The following is a 25,699-nucleotide window of genomic DNA, read 5'->3' on the forward strand; positions in this document are numbered from 1 at the left end:
TCGCCAGTGTGGGCTTTCTTTACTGTTATCCTCACAGTTTTTGTGTTGCATTTTTAAAACATGACTGTTTTTTTGTGTTTGTTTTGGAAAATTCAAAATGAGTTAGTGGTTGTCTTTGAAGCAGCGATATCAATACAATTCAGCTTCATGGTGCTTTACACAATGTTTCAATGTATTTGTACATGTTAGAGTTATAGTAGGACTCGAAAGTATATTTGTATTCAAGTTAATTTTGCAAATAATTATCGGCTTACTTATCGGTTATCGACATCATCGGCACTTTCTAAATTGTTAGTTTAGTGGTATTGGTTGAAAATAGCATTATTGTGCAACCCTAATGCATACAGTATTGAAGTAACCTTTAGACCATTTGTTTCAGTTGACCTTGCAATTGACCATGTGAATCAAGTGACCTAAACAAAATTTCTCATAAAATTTAATACCTCACATTTCCTAAAGCATCTAAACGTTTCAGAAATGTCCTCTTCTTCTTTTTTTTTTTGTTTAGCAGCAAGAGTCAAATTATCCATATTATCCCCCATTGGATATTCATTGAATTCATTTGTTTTAGAGAACATTTGAGAAATTACATTTGATTAAATTTTGTGTTAAAGTAAATGTGATCCACAAGCTTATTTTCAAGGTCAAATTGTAGATCCAAAGGTCAAGTTACGAAAATATGCACCAATCTTCTAAATTCTGTGGGCCGTAGCTCCAAAACCCCTACTCCAATTGACCATAGATTTGAGACTTGGTGTTGTCCCATCATAATCAACAAGTATGTCCTACACCAAGTTTAATGTAAATCAAATTCTACTTGGGTTAAAATTTGTGGATTTCCCGATTCATTTCTTAATTTGAGATACCTAGGTGTTAATTTTGTATGTGAGAGGTTATTTGTGTGTATATGCCTGGTGACCCGCCTAGGGTGTACACCACAACTATAGGCTTACATGCGACCCAAACGAAGACAAACAGTACAGAAAATGGATGGACTGATGTTTCCTGGCTCCAGGATGGTTTTGATCCTGAATTGTCAGCCACATAACTACATCCACAAAGAACTCTATTGAAGCAGGAAATTTAACTTCCTCCAGCACCTACTCTGTAGCTGTCCGCGAAGTCTGACCGGAAAAGTTCATTTGCCTTCGAGGAAACAATAAATAAAGGATCACAGTATTGATACATAACAATAAAATAATAGGAGTTACTGTCAGCATCCCTCACCACGAGTAGCCTGCATTAACCCAAAACAACAAGCACAGGTTGACACAGATTATACCCGTATCAAGTCAACAGCTTTACAAACCAGGATGTTATTTCATTTGAGTACCAATGGGAAAGGAGTGTCTCAGCGCTTGCATGCCTCCAACGCGGCAGGCTGCAGGTTAGATATTTATGTACCTTTGCACTGCTTTATGTTGCTATTCATTTCTAATCTGTCTTCAAAGCCTGTATGTCAACAGGGAGCTTTCTTGAGCATATCCTGCATTCATCTGATTATAAGATCAAATGACGTCAACACACACTCTGCGCAGGAGATAATGTAACTGCTCTTTCAGCTGCTTTAACATAGATGCCAAACCATATTACATTTGATTAAACAGTGTCGCTCCCATCCGGCCCTCGCACACCTACACATGCACACAAATACGTATATCTATATATGCATACCTTAAGGCAAGATGAGGCATATGCAATACACTCACAATCACAAAATCGGTCAAATCGGGCTTCATGTGCATCAGAGGGAGGGACAGTGTTAGTTCATGTATGTGTGTGTGCGTGCGTGCGTGTGTACGGGCACGCAATGTCTCTGGGTTTGGATGCATGTGTCATCTATTCGTATGTCATAGCTACACTGATGTGACCTTTAAACACAGATATTTTCTTCCCACTCTGCAAGCAACACTGCTAACACAATTACACTGGGCTAATGAACAGAGGACCCTGACACACACACACACTTGTGTATACGCACACACACACTTTCCTTCATGCATATATCAATCTCCTTGCAAAGGCTACATTTGCATCTTTAATATAAATGAAAGTGCTTATTAAAGTTCATGCCGATGTTAAGATCAGATTGACTAAATCCAAAGTGTTTAACCTAACACACCGCGTCCGCTTTCTCTCTGCTCTTAAATCCAACCACTTTTGCTTTTCCTGGATCTGTGCACAAGGATGCCTACTAAATGATTTTAATATTGTCCTAATCTAATGACGCTCCATTGAGGAAACCCTCTAACTTATTTTGATATCAAATGGTCTGCTTACAGTCATATGTCAGTAAATGGCTACAAATAATGGTAAGTTTTTTTTCTCAGATCCAGATAATACCTGGAAAATAAAATATCACAAAATTATTGTGAAAAAAAAAAAGATTATAATGTGCTTAACCAATAATGACAGTTTTGTACTGTAAACTGTATAAAACTCAATACTGGAATATGGCATTTATTTAATAAATATGTAGGCTCATATTTTTTTGTGGTGAAAATAAATGAAATTTGAAATGACTTGGCAATGCATTTAAAGAACATGTCCTCGATCACAAATCAAGTCTGCTGCAATGTTTCGGATGCGGCTGTTTCTCACCATGCGTCATACTTTCCTCAACCAACCTCTCATCTGCACTACAAACATGCAATATAATTGCATACATAACACTAAATGAACAACATGCCTCGGTCCTATGCCCGTGATTTCGCAATATGAAAACAAGGCTGGACTCAAAGGAAGAGAGTGGATTGTTCCGGCACGAACATTTGCAACTGGATGATGCAGCTTGCTGACTCTGGCTTTGATTAACAAGTGTTAGCACTGACAAGGCCTTGCGGGAGAGAAGGTTGAACCCGCTTCTTGTGTGTGCAGGCGCCCTACAGTTGAACCTGACCTCTGGCCTCCTTATAAGCCAGCAAAAATGCTATTAATTACAAAAAGATAATTTCCCCACAAAGAATGACAAACTGGAACAAAAGTGTCACCGCAGTGTAATCAGCAAATTATTAGAAACAAATATACATCACATGAATTTATATTTGACCAAAAGTAATCCAAGCACCCATAGAAATGGTTAACTCATCTATTGGATATTCACTTCTTGAGGTGACACTTTGGTACGAAGGAGCAAATACGAATAAATTAGGCAATTAGTGGCCGGAAATACACAGCTCACAGAAGACTTTCTTGGTTTCCTTCATACTTGATTTTTGAATAAGTAGTTTATACACGCAATTAAAAAGTCAGTTTATCATAATATGACCCCATGAAGGGTGCAGAATTCCAATAATTCTAAAAGGACTAAACTGTTTTGGAGGAGCAGAGTGGAAGAAACGGTCAAACTTCCTACTTTGTTACTTTTTTGGTTTAAAACTTTACCTGTTTATATTTTGTATGCATTGATAATTTTCCTAAAGCCCACTATTGTCAAACAGTAATAATGGATTTCCTTGCTACAAAGAAATTTTAAATATGTTCAAAATTCCCTTTTCGACAAGAAAACCCATTAAAAATTTGATGAACGTTAAGTAAACTTTTAGCGAACGTTGCAACCTTGAACGAAACATGACGAGAAATCAACATTTGCTACATTGGCAGACATTCGCACACACAGTGAGATACGGGCTTCACCTTCACCTCACGTTTCATCATTTTTTATGGTAATTAAACTCCTAATCCCATAATACTTTACTATAACAATAAATGTTGAATTGTATTAAAGCTCTGCGACATTCATTCGCGACTGTAATGTGGTGTCTTATGTGTGATGAAATACCTTGATAAGATGGACATTCAAGGCTCTGAATGCCAAGGTGAGGTTCGAAATAAGGAAGATAACAGGGAGGGGGAGAGGTAATAAATCTTCAAGAGTTCAACTTTGGTCCACTGCAGTCAACAAATGCAGCACATTCTTATCCCCACACGTTCATCCTTGAAATAACTTTCCTTGCTTTAGGTACCTTTCCTATTCTGGGTCACTCTTAGGAACACATATACACAGAGGCAAACTAATAACTGTGCATTCAATTTTTGAAACCAATCAATGTGTAATAATAAGCACTGGCCAAAATAATTATATTGTTATGCAGCCCATTCTGTTACGTTACTTAATTCTTGAACTTATTCAGCTTATCTTTTCTTTTTTTTCTTTTTTAATATATTTTGTAATATATAGTCATGCACTGCTGCAAACCTTTAGGCAAGTTTGACCTCAGTTGTCATTCTTAAAAATAGGAGAACGTGTTCATCATTTTGCATACAAAAGTGTTTTGACATCTGGTCAATTCAGCGCTGGTATGTGAAAGGAGTGTGTGTCTGCAAATTTTGTTAAAGCATCCAGTAGGATTTAGGTCAAGGCTCTCACGTGGTTTCACACCAAACTCATCCAAACACCATCACAGACCTTGCTTTTTGCATTTGATCACATTGGAATTGAACAGTGCCTTCGTTAAACTGCTCCCACAAAGCTGGAAGCCTACAGTTGGTGAGATGAAGAATTACAAGGCATGTCTCAATACTTTGGCCCCTTCCGTGTCATCCTATCTTAGTCCAGAAAAGCAATAACAGGTCCAAGGAGGTGAGCGGTAGGAATTGAGCATAAATCTGTATTTTGGAAAGTGTTGATGATGAACAGATGGGGGAAAGCAACACAGCCGAGGTGCTGCTGATGTTTCCTGGCTTCTGTGGTTCATGCCAAGGGCAAGCGAGAAAACAAATAAATACCTCCCCACGGTGAACCATCATCATATGTCATATCATCCATTCACGGTTGAAAACCTGCTGCGCAAAAGAAATATAGACTCACACAAGGTTCCAGTCCATGTAAAAGTTCTGCCATTAAACAGTTTTCCTTCAGGCATCTGGAGGGAGCACCCCCGGGCCTGAAGGTCAAAGGGGCCGTGAGATCAACCAGAGGCCTCACGCCAAGAGAAAGACTGAGAATGTTTCTCAGCGTGTCTGCTCCGAGGCAGCAATTTAATACTGTAAACATGCTGTCTACTTCAACCCTGGAGACAAAAGCCCACGGGATGCTGAGATCTTCACATGGTAAGATTGACAGCGCTCAAGAGGTCCATCTTGACCAGTTATTTTGGTATCATGCATTTTATACACAATACAAACATACATACTGTGCATACATATATATACATACACACATTATGGGACGGGTGAAACTGACTTTGGAAGGACCAATCCTGATCATCTTAAATGTTAACGTGTTCATATTTGATTTTAAACTTCATCCCACCAAAGAACATAAAGTGGACATTTGTGGAGGGTAGTTCTAACTGCCATGCATGGTTCATTTGTGACACGCCGAACAAGTGGCATCATCTTTCATAGACGTAGCATGAGATTGACAACATGAGGACGTGATCAAAACATGACATATTACATTATTATATTATACACAAGACATCGACAAAGCATTTTAAAACTTTCTCACTTCATACTGACTTGCTATACTGCCAATCTCCTCTGATGGGAGCATGTAAAAAGAAGAGTTAACTTAATTATCTTAATTGTGATTGTATCTTCTTCTTTTCCTTTCGGCTTTTCCCTTCAGGGGTCGCCACAACGAATCAGTTGAATAATTATCATTATTATTATTTAATTTTATTATTTTATATTATTATTTTGTAAAAAAAAAATAAAAAAATGTAAACAATAACATTCTTTTGTGCATGAATACATTAAAATAAAAATAGACAGCTGTTGTAATGCAACATCGGCCGTATGTGTCTTCTTTTCTTTTTGTGGTTGCTATGTGCATTTATATAAATCATTTGTTAAATGACATTAGAAACTCTGTAGTATTCAAAGAAATGTTTCTCAAGATGTGCTAGCTATAAGTCGGCTGAAAACACATTAGCTAATGTTGAACATTGTCTACTAATCACTTATCTTCATACACTTCAACTACAATTTTAACTTTTGGTCTGCTGGGAAAATGAAAATAAACATCTTAAAGATGGTATTTTTTGGAGGAATCACAAATTTGAAATCTATTTCTGTCAATAACTCAAAACTACCCTTTGCGACATTTGCAATGAAGCAAGGTACAGTTCAGGTCGAACTAAACAGTCCCAACTGTCCAAAATGGATATCTGAGATTGCGTCCCTGAATTCTGACAAGTGTAACAGATCTCCTTTTGAGGGATAAGTAATGTTTTAAATTTGCACTCTAAAAAAGGTTACCCAACTATGGGTCAAAAATGGACCGATCCTCTACTTGGGTGGATTTGACCCAACTTTGGGTCAAGAAATGGGTCTTTCAGCATAAAATAACTCATAAATATTGGTCAGATCCTTTACTTGGGTCAAAACAAATTGGGTCATTTTGTATAAAACAACCCAGAAAGTTGGGTCAAACGGACACATTAATTGGATGGGTCAATTTTTATAATTGCGTTACTTTTGACCCAACAGTTTTTAAAGTGTGAAGTTCAGTCAGGCCAACCTGCCAATGTTGTGTATCTTCTGCTCGCTGACTATCCTTTCTCTTAGGGATCTAAGAAGAAGGCTATTCAGTGTCACTACTGATGTAGTGCCACCTGAAACAGACTCATGCCTATGCATGATGAGAAAATAGCTAAGAGACTTCCATTGCCTATGACAGATGTTACACACTGATTTAGCAACATATGCCCGAAAAGATGCATCCTTAAACGGTGACAGGGTGTAAACAGGGAGAATCACACTCATGCATGCTAATGCCGTGTATGTGCGTGTGTGCTTGAGAGCAGTCGAGCGAGCGAGTGAGTGAAATGAGAAGGAAATCTCCTAAATTTCTGGAAACAAGTCCCATTTGTGGTGATAAAATCAGTTAATCTGGCCCCTCTCAGCATCAGCCCAATTCATTTCCCTAAAGGACTTGTGGAGTAGGGTAGCGCCAAGCTTTCGAAACAACACCCACACACCCACACACAGAACCAGATGTTTGAGTAGAGTTGATATACTCATTGGGTTTCAGACGTAATCCCCTTCAATGTGTCACTGAAGCCCATATAGCTTTTCACCACAGGCACCTTTTTTTTAAACAGAGCTTAAAAGTCCACACACCATCAACATACAAATGTTTCTGTGCGTATAAGCACTAAAGTTGGTACAGTATAATGTAACACGGTGTAAGAAGTCACTACATGAATGAGGCATGTGCTCCAGCCTTGTCCTGGCTCTTTAGATCTGCTCCATCCTGGCCACAAAATGTGGAAAAAATGAGCTGTGGATCCTGATGTGAAGGAAAGCGCCTGAAACATTGAAAGAGGAATGCCATCAATAGGCATCAGTAATGTTCAGGCTTAGCCTACAATTGCCCACGGTCACTTTTGACATTGAGAGTGCAACAGCTGCATATGAGGCAATCAAGCTTTAAAAAAAAAACTGCTATTTAAAGAAATAAACTGGAGTCTTTTGTCCGCATAAGAAACAGTTTGAAGATTGAAACCTATGTTTACTGTTTTATGAACTTGATATTCAAATTACAGAATGGAGGAATACTGCACCATATGAATGTCCGACTTAGCTCCTGATTGGCTAAAATAGAATTTTGGTTAGAGGGTTTAGCACCACCATTTGCTTTGGCACATATCTTATAAAAAACTTCTTTTTTTTTAATGAAGGATACTGACAGGGTGCTATAGTTACCTTCAGATTCACTCAAACCTGAAAATCTCACAAAATAAAAATATCCTTTTTTCCGTGGTTCAGTAAATGGACGATTGATAGAAAAAGGATCGGCCAAAACATCCCGTCTTAAAGTTTCTGCCGAACAATCGTGAAGGTCATAACACAATAAATGAGTGATTGTGACATCATCCTCCAAATGCAACCCTTCAGTTTTGTGCGCTCCCACACAGCTGTGACAGTTTACCATGTAACACTGCAAAGTTTTAATCAGGGAGCAAGGAATTCGACCCCTCACCCTTGCCCATGACCCATTGCAGTCGCTGCTGCCTTATCTGATTGGTCCGTCTGGCACAGTAATCATTTCCAGAACCCAAACAGGGTCGCTGAGAATGAATGGAGTGAAAAAAACAAGACTGTTTGGAAGTTCTGCAGGCTGTCTGTGTTGAAAATCTAGCTCAGACAATCAACAGGGAGTCACCATGTTGATGCGTGCTAAATGAATTCAGGCCCGACTAGTTGGCTGGAGAAATTGAAACAGAAATGAAACGGGAAGGAACCAAAGCTCTGTACAGAATCATTTCAAGCAAACAAAAAAGATACACAAAAGGGAATGAGTGAGGATCAAAAGTAGCTTGTTTGTACATTGAGAATTTTCAATGGCAGGGATGACTGTTACCAGGTCACTTTTTATGTAGAGAAGAATAAATGACATCAAATTAAAATATTGTCGAATTTAAATGTATAGTTAAATGACTTTTAGCGCTGTGTGTCTGGCTTTGCTGCCATTTTGCTGCTGTTATTCATTTGGACGTTGTTGAGGAGATTGTTGGTACGTAACTTACATGGAAGATTAAATAGGGTAAAAACATTTTTTTTAGATAAAAATAAACTTTATGGACTACTTTAACCATACTGTTGGGCCATTTAAAATCCATATGAAAAAAATGTAATTCTAAAATGAGACCGACTCGCTTGGCTGCCATGCAGGCAGTGTGGGTTCAGTTCCCACTCAGTGACAGTGTCAATAGTTGACTGTCTCTATGTATGCACTGCAATTGGATAGCCAGCAGTCCAGGATGTGCATGACTCTATGCCTGAAGTCATCTAGGATAGGCTCCAGTCCACCCGTGACCCTGAACATGAAACAATGTATACAGGATGGATGGATGCATGTTTGGATGGATAATTGTCAGTATATGATTGTTACCAGTGATTCTCACCTGTGGGGGGCGGGGGGCACAAATCCTGGGTGGGTCGTGGACAGCTAGTAAAAAATTACATATATTTATTTGTATTCCGATTTTTTTTTTTCAACGCAGTACTGAGGCGTACCAAAGTTCCCATCTCGAACGTAAAATATTGAGTAAGTGTCAGGAAATGTTACTCACTTGTGCTCTACTCACTTTGGCTAATATTGCTAGCTACGATGTCATATAGCAAAATGCTTTTGTTAGTCTGTCAAACTCAGTTGAAACTGTGTTTAAAAATGTAACATACCGCACATGTATTTTCAAAAGAAGTGTTATCGTTCTTAATCTCTGTAAAATGGGTCGTGACTGCAACATTCGGAAGATGCGCATCCCAGGGTGACGACAGTTGAGAACCACTGATTTAGACGTAGAAAAAGGCTGTATATAAAAATTGCACCTTCTTTGGTTCATAAGATGTTGAGATGAAAAGATAAAATCTCACACTACAGGCAGTGTTTCTGTCAGGGAGATTGGAATACAAATGTTCCTGTCGCGAAAAATTTGACACCCAAGGCTTGATAAAAACAAGCAGTAGGCCTACATTTGGTTTATTTTTCTTTATACACGGAGCATAAAACGTCAGTGTTACAACATCCCAGATGATGTTTCATGCAAAAAGTTACAGCCACACCAGCCAATAAGTCACTCTTAAATAGCAGAATGAATGGCACCTCATCACTTTCACATGACTGCATTGCCATCGTAGCTACACAGTCAACTCTGCATCTTCCTCCAATGCAACGTTTCCTGTCACACTTCTGAGCATCTGCATGCAGACAGAATCACATCAGTAATCCCCTGAAACTGCCCGCTCGCCTACCCCATGGTGGTTATAGGTCACTCACATACACAATGACATGTGTAACGTTCATGCAGAGTACGCATCCCCAGGTTTAAAGGTACACGTGTTGACATGCATGACAACGTGTTTGATGTATAGGTCATGGTAGATGTGCATCATGTGCTAACATTCCCTGCATTCAAACCTCTTCTACAGAACTCCCTCACCGTCACAAAAGTAAAGTTAAATTTACTGTATTGACATCAAAATTTTCAGTCGCAATGTCACAGGAATAAATACATACCTGCTTTAAAAAGAGGATTTCTGAGTGCACTAGACTGAAGTTCGACTTCAGCATATGTCTGACAATTAAATATTCGAAATCCTCAACAACACTACTTTGGGTGTCATCTGTGTCTATTTCTGAGAAGGAACTACAGTTTAGAGGCTGAACGCTCTCTTGTTGGGTTCGTTCAATCAAATAAATAATGATATTACCAGATGGCAACATAGCAGACAGAGGGGCTGGTTTTGGTTTGAGGGCGAATACTGATTTCTTTTTTTTTCTTAACGTAGTACAACTATTTTTATCAAAATATCTCTACTTCATTCTTATCATATTAAAACAATTTCCTCATAATTTTAACCCCCACCCCTTTTCAATGTGGTAATATTAAAACTATCACATGTAAAAACTAGCCAATTAACAGTTGGACGGTTTAGCGTGGTTTAAAAAAAATACTAACAAAAACATCAAGCTTTCAGGAAATCTGTTCTTTTTTTTGAGGGGACGTCTACGCAGAGCATATATGATTGGCTGCTTGCAGTCTTGAGTCAACGAGCTGCCTTTTTTTAAAAGTTAAAAGCCTCCAGTAACTTTTTTTCCTCCTTCTCAGAGCATAACGGAGGAGGAGGGAAGGCGCAAGATGAGATACTACAAACACAGATGCCTTTTTGTTCTGATTAATGTGCATTGTCCTTAAAAAAATAAAATAAAATTATATATATATATATAATATAGATAGATAGATAGATAGATAGATAGATAGATAGATAGATAGATAGATAGATAGATCGAGTGCCAGCAGGTATTATTTTTATTTTTTAAATGAAATTGCTTTCAATGGAAAAATGCTGTTTTTATTTACAGAAATATTTTTAAAATTGTCTTTTTTTTATGTTAATACCATCATACTGTGATCTAATATCAGCCCATGCCTAATTCAGGTACCACTGTGCTATTGTTGGGAAGAAAGTGCCAACTACTAGGTTTCTATGCATCTTTTGCTCTTCTATCTCCACTGAGGAAATGTGGTGTCATGGCCAAATACAGATATTTTTTTCATTCTAATGGACCGTTCACACTTATATTTACACCAGAACCATGCCCAGACTGCTCACATGGCAGTAAAAGTGACCATTTTAACTATATAAATAAATAGAATTTTGGATATTCCACAGTATATCTTCACTACTGAAAGAAAAACCTGCCTTGAACTCCTGCCGGAGCCACTCAAGTCCACCAGGAAAAATGAAATGCATTGAAACAATTCCCTTTCCACTATTTCATCGGAAGAAAGAATGTGCTTAAAAGCAAACCAGTGGCCCCAATGGCTACACACACAAACACGCTGACTCAAACACGTTCTAGAGTCACATCAACAATTTCACTAGGTTACATACACACATCAGCATGCTGCTCTGCACACACACACACTAACACCCACACTTACAAATAAACACAGGATGTTATAGTAGATGCATCAGTCACACATGACCTACTAAGAAAAATTAAAACAGAAGAATGTTAACACACATTTATCTATAGAAACGTAGCATGGTATAAATTTGTTTAAAATAAAATAGGCTGTGTTCAATTGGGAAAATGCTGTTTTTATTTTACTACAATTCAAAAAATGTCATTTTAGAGCTGTCATTTTAATACCATGATTAGGGATGGGATGGGATGGTACCGATACCAGGTATCAATATCGGGCCAATAGTAGGCCTTATTTCAGGGTACTGGTACTCGTGACAGTGACTGGTACCAGTATCGGCCGCCATTTTATGGCTGTTTTACAATCAGGAACTAGACTTTAGAAATTAGAAGAATAGAAAATTGTCATTAATTTTATACAAATGTTTCCATTATACTTCAAACTCAATAGGATTATTTATTACATTAAAAATGTTTTCAAACTGTTGTAAATGATTAATAGAGCAATATTCATATAATATTCAAAATCTACAGGGTTCTTGCTTTGATCTGGAACAATAATCTGGCACCGTGCAAACCCAAATCCTGTGGAGGCCCATTATGTGTTACTAAGGCACAGGGATATAACAAATGTCCTTTGTATTGACCCCTTATGAGCTCAACTAAGAAGCAAGAGTGGGACCAATAAAACTAAAGTAAAAATATAATGAATTATAATAATAAACCCGTATTGCTTTCATTCTTTTGGATATATAGAGTAAAGGAAAAATACAACTGAGAGAGCTAGACAGAGAACAACGAGACAGGAGAGGAAATCCCACACAAAAGAATAGCTCTCAATTCCATAAGCATGAAGAAAGGGGGAAGAAAGACAAATAGGGACAGGAACAGGAAAAAAGACAGAAAATCACAGAAAGCCCCATTAGGCAGACTTTAGTGAATGCATTCGTCGCACTAAGAAGGAGTAAAAAAAAGCTTTTGTTGCTACTTCTACAAAACTCGACACATTCACTCCAATTTTGGATCCATTTGCAAGCGCCATGTCCGTGTCGCCTCACAATGGTTCCCCATGCGTCACCAGCTTGTAAAGTTAGTGATACATGGGCCAATTTCAACGTCCAAGTCGCAATACTTTCAAGCCGAAAACCTCAAGGTGCATTGGATACGTTTCATTTTTCTGACCCTGCACTGTTCCACTTTGCTTCGGGGGTGAGAATGGAAGCATTTACTATCAACAGCACACCGCTTATGTGCTCCATCATCCATATCCTTCACTTTATCCTTGCTTTCACATGGCATGTTGGGGGATTTGAAGGTGACAGAATTGCACGTATTACAAAAAAAGAGGAACAGGAACTTTTGAGGATAAAGACACGTCCAATATATTATATTATACATACATATATATATATATATATACATATACATATACACATACATACACGTACACACACACACATATATATATATATATATATATATATATATATATATATATATATATATATATAAATTATAGCTTTTTTGTTAACTAAAATAACCTTGCGAGGTAGCCATGCTAAACAGGCATCCACACTGCCGCTCAGCTTTTATTTAAGTGCTGAAGAAGGATTACTTGGGTATAACTATTTGGTTTTTTTTCAAGATGTTTCCATGACTAAATCAGTTCCTGAGTCATTCCCATCTCTGACAACACAGTAAAAGTCCAAAACAAATGCAAAAAGAACGCAAACTGTATGCTGAAGTCAGCTACTTCAGGGAGTATGAGAGCGTACACCTTCTTGTGTGTCCTTGCGCAATACACTGAACCCACACGCTCCACTTTTCATGAGCGATGAGAGGATGCACCCCACGGTTCGCTAATCCTCTTCCTCAAAGTCAGACACAACCTTACAGTCACCTCTCTTTCTTTCACTCGCTCACCCACACACACGCACACACACGTTTGACACAGCACTCAACAAAATGAGGTGAGCCTCAATTTGTGTGTGCGATGATCAGAGGGAGGGTCACTGTTCTCTCTGACTCAGCAGTTATGATACCTTCATTTATTTCATCCTCAACACTGAGCCAAGTGGACCCGTGCCAGGAGGCTTTTCGCAGATGTTTAAAACACAACATGGACTGCAAAGTGAGCTTCTGTCGGCTGGCAGCACAAGGAACACAACTCAGGCTTGCTATGCTGGTGTTAACGAAGGCTGTTTTGGGTTATAATTGAGTATTGCTGATGTTATAGAGGTTCTTCGCAATTAGCATGGTTTCGACTCCCACACATAATAAACCTTTTGTTTATGAATTATTAATATTTTGTAATTTATCAGACTTCATTTTTCACACATTTTTAGACTTTTCTACCTTTGTGTCAAACATTTTGACATTTTTGGCAAATTCATGCACGTGGTAATTTTCTGCCTCTCTTTTTCCTCATTTGGACATTTTATGTCTATTTTTGACAATTTTTTTTTCTTCTTTGGTATCAATTTTCTGACATTTTATGGTATTTTTTGGGATGCACGTGGTAATTTTCTGCCTCTCCTTCCTTATTTGGACATTTTATGTCTATTTTTGACTTTTTCTTCTTTGGTATCAATTTTCTGTCATTTTATGGTAATTTTTTGGGGGAGTTCCTTTGTTTTGGGACATTTTATAGTTACTTTTGGAATGTTTTCTTTTCTGCCATTTTTAAAATAAATGTTATGACTTTTTTGCAATTTTTAGTTTTTCTTCTTCCTTTTTGGACATATTTAGGTATTTTTTCAAACTTTTTCATCTTCATTTTGACTGTCTTTTTACAAATTTGACCTCTGACACTTATATATATTATTTAAATATAAATATAAATATAAATATATTTAATTATTCTTTTTTTTTTAAATCTAAATTGTTTTTAATCTAAACTCAATTTTATGTAAATTTTTTCTTTCTTTTTTTTTGAGATCCAGAGGAAGCCACAGAAGAGGAACTAAACACATGTGGCTCCAGGGCCACAGGTTGCAGACCGCTGCTCTAAGTGTTGACTGGCTTGATGTCATCACGCATGCACTTCCACCTCATCCTTTTTCACCTGAATTTCGAGAGCTCCCTATCACGGCAGGAACAGGAACAGGAACGGGTTTGTGCAGTACTAACTCAACAAAACTCACTGTCACTCTGCTGCCATCTACTCCTCTTAGCGCACTCATCTTTGCCTCACTGCTTACGGATGCTTTTTTTTCACCCTCTACCTCATTTCCTTCACTTTCTCGCATTTTTCCTCATCTCTCGCCTCATTTGTTTTCCTCAAGGACGTCGCTCCTTTGACGAACTGATGCCTTCTCCAGTCATTTATTTGAACTGCTGTGCTTGAAAAAAAAAGTCCAGTGTCATGTGTGTGCGTTACTGTTGAACATGCTACCAAAAATTCTCAAGTTAGAAGTGTGTGTTTTTTTTATACCCGTATTTGTTTGAAATACAGAATAAACATACAGTGTATAATGCTAAGTGAAATGTAATGATGTCATGGTATTTTTGTGGAGAGGTCAACAAGATGTAAATATTCATTTATGCACCGTAAAAGGATTCAGAGTTTGGTTCTCTTCTTCCCAGAAAAAAAAAGGAGCTGTGAAATTAAGATGAAGTATGCGTTGAAAACTGACACCTCTAGAGCCTCCAACAAAAACGTTTACTGTATGACCTCAGCTACCGCAAATATCCTGGATCAGTTATCCTTGAAAATAAGTCGGGTTCTTGCTCTGACATGGATAAATAAGCCCTTGTGACCTTCTCTTGGATCAGATGTCATTAAACATTACAGAATTTCCTTCAGGATCAATAAAATCTCTACCTAACCTCAAGTTAATATGAGTACAAAGCAAAAACTGAAATCTTAAATTAGATATATATATTTTTTTATTTCACCTCAATTTGCTTATTTTGCTTTGACAAGTTATTTTACTTAAAATTAAATTGTCAGACAAGATCATTGTGCTTATTTTAAGATACTCATTACTCAACTATCTTATTTGATCAAACTGTGTTGCGATTGAGTGTTAACAGCCAGTTTTAAGCACTGTGAGGCTTAAAACAAGCATTTTCCACATCAAAGGCCATGAACTGGGGTTTCTTAAGTTGAATTTTCTTATTTTAAGATTTTGAATAATTTAGTAATAACATAAATGGGGAAAATACAAGTATGAAAACAATCAGACAAAAGTGCAATATAGCGTAAATGGTTTGTTTCGTTATATTTACTAAGATAAGTTTTCCTTGTTTCGTACCAGCTCAGTGATCTAGTGATAGGGTGCCTCCCCTCAGACTTGGAGGTTGTGAGTTTAATCCCTACCTGGGTCATACCAAAGACAATAAAAATGGGACCTGTTACCTCCTTGCTTGACAGTCAGGCTAAGTTATCGTAGCGTAAAAAAAAATACTTATGTATGTAAAGAAAATAGTTATATTTATTAAAGTTTGAAAAAGTCAACTTTACTTGTTTTTAATTTTAAAACAATTACTAATTTCAAAACCGCTGTAGTAGATATGGGCCTAGTATTATTTTCTTATTTTTCAAAATCTTACAGGTAAATTTAAGTAAAATTTTCTTGTTCTGTTGACAGATCATTTTGATTATTTGAAGTAATAATTTTCTTATTTTACCATATTTTTTCTTAACTTTTCTACTGTCCTTTTTGCAGTATAGGATTGTTGCTTAGCTAGAGAAAAGTCAAATGAATATGTAACAGCCACAACATTACAACTGCTACAAACAAGACCCAGTTCTCCTTAGACTGCAATATAGTTAAAAAAAAATTTTAAAAAAGCAAAAACTATAATCGGATGGATGAAATTGTTTATACGTTGGTGTCAATAAAAATTAACATTATTATCTTTGTAGAGAAAAGGCAGAATGAGATGGCCAAGTTTGTGCGTGCTTGTTTCCTAGAAATGTTAAGGACCAATATCACAGCACTGCAGTAAATATAATGAAAACTTTTATTGTATATTGCAATGGTCCCCAACCACCAATTTACAGCGGGTCAACCTGCCCACCACCTTTTCTCACTGTCGTCAACAAACGGTTTCCTGTCCAAGAAAAAATCAAATCTGTACTACCAGGAAAAAAAAGGTTGTGGTACACTGTACTGTTGTCTACGCAAGCATTTACACACACACATGCACAGGCCTTGTGCTGATTATTCTGCTGCCTCAACTATTCAGACTGCACGGAGCATAAGGCCTAAATTGGTCCTTTGGGACTACACAGCACAAACTGTATGCTCTGCAGATGAAAAAAAATGCTAAAATTATTTTAATTGCTGACTAAACAACGGCGGAATTATCCAAACACTCTCACACACAAGGACAGGAGACGCAGCATCCAGTTTACGCGCCATTTATCTGACTACACAGAAGGTGTTAACCTCAAAACGTTCCCCTACAAGTTGCTGGTTTCATCTTGGGAAGTGTTTGTGTTTAGCAAGTGAGTAAAAGGGTCTTGCACTTAGCCGTCACATCAGAGCACACCGTCTTCTCTTACAGGAGGAACTATTTCAATCTGGCCGCTCTGTTTGATGTGCTCGACCTTTCAGCAAAATGATGGCAGGAACTTAAAAAGCTCCTTTACGCTCTCTTGCTACTTCATTTTATTCTCACCCTTGCTTCCTGTTTATTTCACAATAAAGTAGGGATTTGTAGGTACTGTCACAAGGGAAAAGTCAATAAAAAGACTCAGGAAGCAGGAATTAAAGTACATGCAATACCATAAGATGTAGATGACAACGTAAACTGTAAATGGTTCTCTTCCACCACTTACAGGATTTTTTGGGCCGTATAAGACTTACAAAAGTTCTTCATTTACATGTATTTATTTTTCAAAATGATTTGATTTCTACCTTTGTGCAGAAATGGGAAGAAAAAAAACAGATAGAATGTGATTTGTATTGTTTCGTTCAATTTGGATATTTTCATCTGCCGCAACTTGCATGAACCGCAAAGAAAATTTGAACCGTAAACAAGATTTCATGCAACTTGTGGGAACTTCACTTATTTGAAGACAAGCTGAATTTTTATGCGATTTTCATGCATTGTTTGTGTGGCATTGGCCAGATCGTACTTGGAACTTAATTTCAAGTTCATCTTTTTACATTTAAACATTTAGCATACACAACCATGTGAACATGGCAACGAAGTTTTCTTTGGTCCTTTCTCGGGTTTCCTGACGGCCTCACGACTCTGGCTGGAAGTGTTCGGTTTAGGGAAACGGTATGGGATTTTTTTTATTTTTTTTATAGGTTTTAGGTGAACTAATGAATGCACGACCGCACGCACATACACATATTCACCCACATACAAAAAAAAAAAAATACAAAAAATATATATGTATAAAAAAAAAAGGAGAGCAATGATGATGACATGTCAAATCGGTAAAATTACCGAATGAACAATACTGAGCTCTCCAGAAAAAAAAAAAAAAACATGACAACGAAGTAAATAACAGGAATATTTTACTGAAAATGTTGTTTTTTCTCCAGATGTCAGCTATGTCAAAACAATGCTATTAGGGATGGGCGAGTACTGATACCAGGTATCGCATCGGGTCGATACCAGACCTTATTTCAATGAATTGGTACTCAGGATGGCCAACTAATTGTAAACATTTTTAAGGAAAAATGCTATATTGGTATATTCAAAGGTCTTTCGTTAAAAGTATTCAGTTTTTTTCCTTTGGTTAATTGTATGCATCAAAAGTACTAGTGGTATCGGTACTTAGTATCAATAGCAGTGACTAATCAAAAGTCGAGTACTTGTACTGGTATCGGTCTGGAAAAAAAAGTGATATTGAACAGTTCTAATATTTATGTTTTTTGTTATTTTTTAGGGGGGATCAGGGAGGATTTATGGACCTACTGCAGTGTCAGATAGACAACACTTCCTAATATGAAACCTCTTGAAGAAGTTAAATTATTCAATGTAACATATCTTCAACTTCTGTTGTTGGTTACATATAAACGTGTACTTTGTTTTAGTTGAAAACATAATCAGGCCCAAAGATCTGCAGTGATTGCCTCAACTTCACACCACCTCTGACATCTAAATCAAAGGACAACCTACCCCACTCGCAAACTCCTCACCCTGCATTTAAACGGGATGTATCGGCCAACTCAGATAAAAGTTTTGATTCAACAGTGTCTTCCTAACATCTTGTTCTCATTTGGACCTTAACTGGCGTTTTTAATGCTATGTTGGTTTATATCTGAGCTCAAAAGCAGAAGAGCGCGGTGAGCAAGCTGCCACAGCGGCCGCCTAAAACCGCATTTAAATGCCAAATCTGAAAACGGACCATCTTTGACATCCTGCGACGTGATGCAAGGAGCACACGCCAGCGCGGCTTTATCACGGTGCGACATTGCCATCCAACACACTGCAGGCACTTCAAGTCTGAAGCTGCTCTGCACACACAAGACCGCGGGGTGCGTGGTCGGTCGACTGTCAGCCGAGAGCGCCGACCCCCTTCCTCCTTCAACAGACACACCAAAGCTCAAGCAGTTGGTGCTTTGGTCTAAACAAGGCAAGCTTCTGCTAGGCGAGGTGGTGAAGAGCCAACATTAGACTTTGTGCTTGTTCAGTCATTGTCAGAGAAACTGAATGTTGACGGTAATCCAAAATACACTTTGTAAAGACAACTGGCAATAAACATCATAACGATGAACATGAACTAATTCACTGCCATTGACGGCTATGGACGTCAAAAATTCATTTATACTATTTCTATTAGTTAAAAAAAAAAAATCACTTTCGTTAATAAGGGCATGAAAACCGAGAGAAAACAATTATTGTACATTTAGAACAGATATAAAATTTGTGATTATTCGTGAGTTAACTAGTGAAGTCATGCAATTAATTACAATTAAAAGATTTAATCGCCTAATTTTCTTTTCTTTTTTTATCGCATCAGGTGATTAAAAATGTTTTATTGTAATTAATCACATGACTTCAATAGTTAAGTCATGATTAATTACAAATGTTATATCTGTTCAAAATGTACAATAAAAAAATCTAGGTTTTTATATTCTTGTTAACAAAAGTGGGAAAATTTGCTGTCAAGGAATTGATTCAGTCATAACTACTTTTTGTTCGAAAGCTGAACAACATGACGTCACGTTAGCTATGGCAAGTCTAGCTGCAGCCAAACTGAAATAAACTCCGCCAATGACAGTACATTCAGAGATTTTTATAGCCCTGAAAAAGTACTGTATCTATTCGTCCGTATCCTGTAGGAGGCAGTCAGGCACATGTGTAATGATGACTAACGATATAGTTTTTTGGGGTAAGCCAAAAATAAGTTATAAAAACTTACTATTTAACATGCTATTGCTGTGTGTGTGTGTGTGTGTGTGTGTGTGTGTGTGTGTGTGTGTGTGTGTGTGTGTGTGTGTGTGTGTGTGCGTGTGTGTGTGTATATATGTGTGTTTTTTGGGGGGGTACAAAATCCTACAAAATTCTCACATTAAAAAGGCTCCAAAAACACATTAATTAGGCATCTCCAATTCATAAGACTTTGATTTTGTAATTTAGGGACCACAGACTGTGTCCTCAAATCACCCTTTTTTTTAAACTCAAGACTGAACTGTGAAGGCGCCAAACACACAGACTACTTGTACTAGAAAGGACTGGGATCAAATTAATAATAAAGACTGCGGGACTAAATTAGGTAATTAGGTTACAGGCTGCCAGAAGCAGACGCAACGTCAGAGTCAGATCCTGACTCACTTGGAGCTCACTACTGCGAGTATAACAGCGGAGTATCAGCATCGTGATGTCACAATGCAACACTTTACTTAGCGTGTCAAGGTGGCGTTCAGCGTACAGTGGCAAACGTTTGTACTCGTATGTGAGATCGCACATCCTCACGAGTTCACTGAGCCACAAGCCGAGAAAGAATTAGATGAACTTCAGAAGCACACACACACACACACACGTTACCTTTAGGCAGGCTTGACATCCAGCTTGCCTCGCCTTCATGTTGACAGTTGTTAAAAAAAAAAAAGTATAATCTAACACAGGTAATGTGACACTATGTGATTGCAACACTTACTGTATATTTAGTTGCTTTGCATACGTCCAACGGCCATAACATTAGGTACCCCAGCTCGATCTAAGCCAACAAGCTTCATCACGAGCTACCGTTTTAGAATTTCCCTCAGGGTGCACGAACAGCACACTAACACTTGGTTTAACCTTGGTTTTAAGGTTCGGTTCACATTTTCATATCATCACTCTGCTCATCTTTTTGTGACCAAGGACAGATTTTATGACATTTAAAATGAAACAGCCATGACATCTGCTATGCAGAAGTTTAGCTGTGGTGTGTTTGTTTGCTGACAACAACCGAGAACCAGAAATCAAGACCCGTGATAATCACCCCCTCATATAACATAACTGCCCCTGCCCTGCATTTTTATCATTCCATTTTTCATGGTAAGTAACAACGTTTAAAGTCAACGACAAATTGTGGCAAGATTTAGCAATTCGGGGGCCATGTAAATTCACCTGGCAGGACATATTTGGTCCATTTTGACACCTGTGAGCTAAAGAACCCTTTTAAACGTATCTCGCAGTTAAAGTCGCTGCACTGCATCACAGTCAGTTGTGTTTTAAGTATTCTGGCTACCTTGTGAGATGAGACTACTATTAACACCAAATTAGGTTGTTAAATCGTTTAGGTGTCAATCAAAAGTGAGCATTATTATTTAAGTATAAGCATTATTTTTAATGCCGCGCTTGTATAGGATGACATAAGACAGTGCAGGTGTACCTAATGCTCTGGCCAGTGGGTGGATGTGGAGAGGTGAGACTTTGCAGCACGCAGTGAAAGCTTTATGGAAATCGTTTTAGGAGTGGTACCATATTCTTATATTGATAATAGCGCAACGTTGTGAAATGGGCCACACAAGAGCGGAGACGGAACCACGCAGGCTTTGCACTGGTGTGTTGAAGCCAACTCCCGCCTGAAAAGAACTTGAACGGAACCACGCGAGCAAGGAAAAGGACTGTGGTCGGTCCATTTGCACAACCTTTGCGTCGTCATGTGCGCACAAACCAACACATTTTGATGCGTAGAATGGGAAGGAGGAAAGGCTCATCCACAGACCCGGTCCATTCGTGTAAAACGAACAACGTGAGTGAAACACAACAATGGGAAAGGGTGCGGAGAATTCTGAATGACTGGTGAGCACTTAGATGCATGGCGTGGATGGAACACGCACGAAAAAAAAGTTTAGTACTCACCGGTTCAAACAGTCAGTCCTTAATGTGATTTCTGCCTTAACAAAAAACTCTTTCAAAGGTGTCGCGGGGGCAACAGGGGTGCAGTCATTTAAATTCCCGGCCGAGGTGTCAGGCGGCAACAGAATCAGGACCGGTCTGAAAGCTCAGCTCCGCGGCTTCCTGCGCACAGGAGAGCAGCAGCCAACATGAATGAGAGTGAGGCTGTTTGACTCAGACATCCAGTAATCCAGCGAGAGAAACACAAGAGAGAAAGCGACATAGAGAGACAGAGAGAGAAGGGGGCCCCCTAGCGGCATAATTGTGTTACAGCGCATGGCCAGGCGCGCCTCACGATGTTGCCTGAAAGTGGCAGCATTGGACCCATGGAAGCCATTACAGTTATTTTAGTCTGTTTTAGACTTACATTGTACATTAAAATGTGATTTTAGTACAATTCAACCATCCATCTATTTTCCATAGTGTCCTAATTAGTGTCGCAAGTGGGCTGGAGTTTATCACAGGTGAGTTTGAATGTAAGCCTTAGGCAAGATCCACTCCAGACTGGTCACCAGCCAATGGCAGGACTTGTAAAGTACCTCAGTTCATTTAAGCGGAAAATGTGTTGCAAATGTTGCACTATTGACAGATATTACTTTCTTTCTTTTTTTGCTTTCTTCTTAGTATCCGATTTCAAATATATTCAATTAGAATATAACAATACATTCAAAAATAAAATTCAGGGGAATATGTAATAATATGATGTGATCTGGATGGATGGATGGATGGATGGATGGATGATGGACACCTACCATAGTGTTGATAAAAAACTGTTTTCCTTTATTTTTATACCCACACATTCTAATGAGATCTTATACAAAAGTCTGCCCCGTGTTACACAGAAAAAAACTGAAATGAAATAAGAATGTAACATTATGTTTATTTTGTAGTTGTAGTTTGCAGTTGTGTACAACTTATTGCACCGCAGCATTATGGAACCTAATTCTGATATTATTCTCATTTTGCCAGTCTCATGCAACACAAAAAGAAACAGAATTGGTAACCCCTTTCAGCATTGTGCATTGCATCAACTACTAGCTTATAGCATCCTGCTAAAACTATTTTACCACAAAAATCTTCAGTTCGAAAATTAATGACTGTCATTAAAGGCAGAACATGGTGATTGGTGATTAGAACCACATGAATTGACAGACACGCCTTCAGGTTTTCACGAGCATGTCGCCATCCTGAACTTCCTGACTATCGGTCAGGTTCCACAACACCGTCTCCTCCTACCCTCTGCAGTGGCTCAGCCCCAGGGCTGTGTCCCGAGCCACCTCTTGTTTACAATGGCCTACAGTATGACTGCTTTGTGAAATTCCTGAGCTGTCAGATAGTGAAGTTTGCGAATGACACAGCAATAACGAGACACGATAACGAACAAAGATGATCTAGAGAGGAGGTAAACATTTGGTGGACTGGTGCAAAAGAAAGAATGAAGAAAGAAGAAGAGTATTCTCCTCAGCCCCCTGTAAATTGGAGGATCAGCATTTGCATCTTAGCAGACGTTCAAAGCATGAACAAGCATCTCCCTTATCTTTTTATCACTTGTATGCATCCTATTTTGTTGTTCTTGTTTTAATTTTCACGTCTTGGGTTTTACTGGTCTAACCGTGGGACCTTGGGCATCATATTTTTTGCATATATTTAATCTCAAGTGTTTTCTGTTACAAGTGTGGTCAGGGAAATAATTAAACCCAGACATCACGACATCACAACATATTATTCAAACAATTAGAATAATTTCATGTTGGTTTTTGTGTCGAATTTATGACAGAATCACCCATTCTGTGATCCTGCAATGACCTTTGAAGTCGCCCTGTGGATATTATCTTGAAATCCATGCCCGACTTAGTGATGACTCAGCAGTTTTGGGATGGAGACAGAGGATGTGGTAAGTGGGATGATATCGTACTGCTCACATTACTGAGCATGTGACCTGTGTGTCTCATTTGAAAATATCTCCAGTAGCTGTTCTCCGCTTCTTTCATTACAAGCTGCACTTTGAAACGACAATAATACAAATAATTAATGTAATCATTTAATGTGAGTAATGGGCCATTTGTGGTTGCGTCATGTTCATCATTAACTGAAGGGTGGAATGGGATTTTTCATGCGACAGTCACTTGACAATTCAGGTAATATCTCATATCTACCGACCTTTCCCCCTTCTAAAAATAATAAAGAATAAAATACAAAGAGAAGAGCTTGTTCCAGTAAGTCAGAGGCTTAGAGCCCTGTTGCTCATTCTCTATCATGCACATTCCTTAAGGGAAGTCCCAGTACAATAACGGCTTGTTAATACTGTACGTTCTACCGGCAATACAGTACAACATTGGGTTGTAATATTAACGGAGAGCATGATAAGACGAGCTTTCACAGCAGTGCTGCCAGAGATCCAATTTTTTTTTCTTTGATTATGAATCAAATATATTTAATAAAGAGACAAAGGGTTTACAGTTGTAATACATCCAATGATTAATGTTATTTAATGTTATACATGATGTCGTTTTATTGATTGTTTCAGAGAGAGAGAGACAGAGACAGAGACAGAGAGAGAATGAGAGAGAGACAAAGAGAGAGACCATCTGTCATTTGAGCTAAAGTGGGCTTCATGGGACACAACTTTAGTTTAAAAAATGCTAAACTGAATGCTGACAAGCCACAAAGCTACTGAGAGAAAACTAGAGGGAAAAAATTTTACTTTTTGGCAAGGCACATCAGCTTTATGTTTGCAGAATGAAAGAAAAGAACACTGTCCCTACTTTGAAAAAATGATGGGGGCTCCGGTATTTTCTGGGGCCGCTTTGCTGCATCGGGCATACAGTAGGCTGTCTTGAAGAAACATTAAATGGTCTAATTTTCCTTATGACACAATTAAAAAAAGAAGAAGAAGAAGAAGATAGGGCTGCTAATTTTATTTATTTTTTAAAATTCTAATTAAATTGCAATGTTTTTTAGAGCGTGCATCTTTAATAGTTTTTGTTGTTATCATATCGTGATATAGAAATACTGAAGAGAATTTTGGTCATAATATGACATTATTTCATCTAATTACCAACCTGCGGCACAATCTTCATCAAGAGCATTCATTCCATCCCAGAAACACCTGATGAAGCCAAATTGTAATTAAAAATCCCCCAAAGACTCCAAAAGGGCTTTAACGAAAGAAGGTAATTTATGTTTTTATTAATTCCTCAGAAACCCAATTAATTTTAATACTTGTGTTAAGCCATTATCCACTATAAATCTAATGGAAAGCTCCAACTAGCTTTGTGGGGGGCTCAGTTGCAAAATCAGAAGGATCTTTGTAGCATGGAAGCCCACTATGACAGAAACTACACCCACTCGTCATTACTGATACAGGCAGAGATGATGAGAAGAAAGAAAAAGCAGAAGCGGATGATTGGAAGAGAACCAACTTTTCTTTTCTTTTTTTTGTTATGTCGCAGCTTAAAGGACAACTACTCGTTTGAGCTCTTGTTTTGTACCTGCTTGATCTCTGTCCCACATCTAACAAAAAGTGTGCGTGTGCACATACAAACATATACACACACACATACAAATATTCAAAGGTCGAAAGCCCGCAGCTTGCTGTACAATTAGGAGCTTCTCCTTGTGGATCATTAAGGGCTGAGCTGTAATTATGGATGGATGGAAAGAAAGAAGACAGGCTTTTATCTGTTGTGCGCACGTGCGTGTGTGTATATAGTGGTGTTTTTATGCCAACAAAAACGATGGTGCACCAACCACTGTGACTACAAATGAAGGAAAATACAGTAAACTGACAAAACCTCCAAAAAAGCATTTTCCATGAAAAACAAGGGATTAAAAAAAAGGCAAAATAAAGATGTTAAAATACTGAAAGTTGTTTAAAACAAGAAAAGAAAAGGTAAATCCACAACTGCCCAAAAGCGAGTATATTATTTCAAGTGGATGATGCACCTGGCACCCAATTAAGGCACAGTGTTTGAGTGGCGACCACTATTGTAGGTATTGCTATGTGGTATATAACTA

General features: G+C 38.1%; 1 protein-coding gene across 2 annotated transcripts in view; it reads right to left on the reverse strand.

Annotated features, from left to right (window-relative positions):
• The window catches only part of LOC144035843 (plexin-A1-like), a 248,625-nt gene that overhangs the window by 207,359 nt on the left and 15,567 nt on the right, over nucleotides 1-25,699 (reverse strand). Inside the window, exon 2 of one of the 2 annotated variants that reach the window (XM_077545873.1) lies at nucleotides 21,647-21,805. The gene's annotated coding sequence lies outside the window, so the exon portion shown is untranslated. Of the gene's footprint in view, nucleotides 1-21,646; nucleotides 21,817-25,699 lie in introns of those variants that run through there. The other variant, XM_077545896.1, reaches the window with a different exon arrangement.

This window comes from Vanacampus margaritifer, chromosome 1 (genome assembly GCF_051991255.1).
Source record: "Vanacampus margaritifer isolate UIUO_Vmar chromosome 1, RoL_Vmar_1.0, whole genome shotgun sequence".
Lineage (NCBI taxonomy): Eukaryota > Metazoa > Chordata > Actinopteri > Syngnathiformes > Syngnathidae > Vanacampus > Vanacampus margaritifer.